We start from the raw sequence: 1793 nt of genomic DNA, 5'->3' as shown, positions 1-1793 counted from the left end.
GCAGGCGCTGGCAGCAGTCCACCAACTGCAGTGGGCACATCAGCTGGGGATGGTGACACGGGCAGCCCCAGACAGCGACAAAACTGGCTGGCTGACGAGCAACCCAGTGAGCAGTGCCGTGCTGGGGGGACACGGGAGGGCAACAGGCCATGCGGCTGCTTCTTTGTTCCTTCCCCTCTGCCTTGCAGGTGGGCACGCAGACACAGTCCGAAGCAGAGCAGGGAAGACGACTCTTCTCAGCCCTGCAAAATGGAGCCCACACTCTTCAAAAAAGATGAGTCAGCCCCAAATTACATATCATCCAAGTCCTACAGGACTCAGGAATCTTCCCACCTTGCCCCTGCTTGTACCCAACATCTATGGTTGCTTTAATGTGTGCAGGACCCACAGCAGGTGCTGGTACAAGACCTGAAAACTACAGCAGCCACGTCAGCAGGGGACAGTGAGACGCGCCGTCCCAGACGACGACAAAACTGGCTGGCTGAAGAGCAACCCAGTGAGTAGGCCCATGCTGGGGAGGACAGGGGAGGGTAACAGGGCATGCAGCTGTTTCACTCTTGCTTCCCGTCTGCCTTGCAGGTGGGCATTCAGGCACAGACGGAACCAGAGAAGGAAAGATGACCGTTCTCAGAACTGGAAAATGGTGACCATACTCTCAAAGAAAGGTAAGTCAGCCCCAGATGACTCCTCTTAGGGGTCCTACAGGACCCTGGTGTGTCCTGACATGGCTCCTGCTGGAATCCAACATTTATGCCTGGTCTGAAGAAACCTGGAGCAACAGCAGGTGCTGGCAGCAGTCCACCAACTGCAGTGGCCACGTCAGCAGGGGACGGTGAGACGGGCAGCCCCAGACAGCGACAAAACTGGCTGGCAGAAGAGCAACCCAGTGAGCAGAGCCATGCTGGGGAGGGCAGGGGAAAGCAGCAAGGCCAGCGGCTGCTCCTTTCTTGCTTCCCCTCTGCCTTGCAGGTGAACCTGTAGATAAAGACGGAAGCAGAGCACGAAAGACTACTCTTCTCAGCCCTGCGCAAAGGAGGACCACACTCTTCAAAAAAGATAAGTCAGCCCTATACGACTTCTCATCTGGGTCCTACAGGACTCAGGAAACTTCCCGCCTTCCCCCGGCCCATACCCAACATTGATGCCAGTTTTATTGCATCCTGGATCCACAGCAAGCGCTGACAGCAGTCCACCAACTGCAGTGGTCAAGTCAGCTGGGGATGGTGACACGGGCAGCCCCCGACAGCGACAAAACTGGCTGGCTGACGAGCAATCCAGTGAGCAGTGCTATGTTTGAGGAACATGGGAGGGCAACAGGCCATGCGGCTGCTTCTTCGTTCCTTCCCCTCTGCCTTGCAGGTGGGCACGTAGACACAGGCGGAAGCAGAGCAGGGAAGACGACTCTTCTCAGCCCTGCAAAATGAGGCCCACACTCTTCAAAAAAGATAAGTCAGCCCTATAGGACTTCTCATCTGGGTCCTACAGGACTCTGGAATCTTCCCGCTAACCCCTGCCCATACCCAACACTAATGCCAGGTTTAATGAATCCTGGATCCACAGCAGGTGCTGGTAGAAGACCAAACAACTACAGCAGCCACGTCAGCAGGGGACAGTGAGACGGGCAGCCCCAGACAGCGACAAAACTGGCTGGCTGACGAGCAACCCAGTGAGCAGGGCCATGCTGGGGAGGGCAGGGGAAAGCAGCAAGGCCAGCGGCTGCTCCTTTCTTGCTTCCCCTCTGCCTTGCAGGAGAACGCGTACATAAAGACGGAAGCAGAGCACGAAAGACGACT

General features: G+C 56.6%; 1 long non-coding RNA gene across 2 annotated transcripts in view; it reads left to right on the top strand.

Moving 5' to 3' along the window:
* Positions 1 to 1787, top strand: part of LOC110400429 — a 3913-nt gene extending 2126 nt beyond the window's left edge. For both annotated transcript variants that reach the window (XR_002439831.1, XR_002439830.1), the window contains 2 exons: positions 580 to 665; positions 766 to 1787. This is a non-coding gene — a long non-coding RNA (uncharacterized LOC110400429). The remainder of the gene's footprint in view (positions 1 to 579; positions 666 to 765) is intronic.

The sequence above is a fragment of the Numida meleagris genome, chromosome 5, assembly GCF_002078875.1.
Source record: "Numida meleagris isolate 19003 breed g44 Domestic line chromosome 5, NumMel1.0, whole genome shotgun sequence".
NCBI lineage: Eukaryota > Metazoa > Chordata > Aves > Galliformes > Numididae > Numida > Numida meleagris.
Note: the sequence above shows the minus strand (reverse complement) of the source record. Positions and strands in the feature narration are given on the sequence as shown.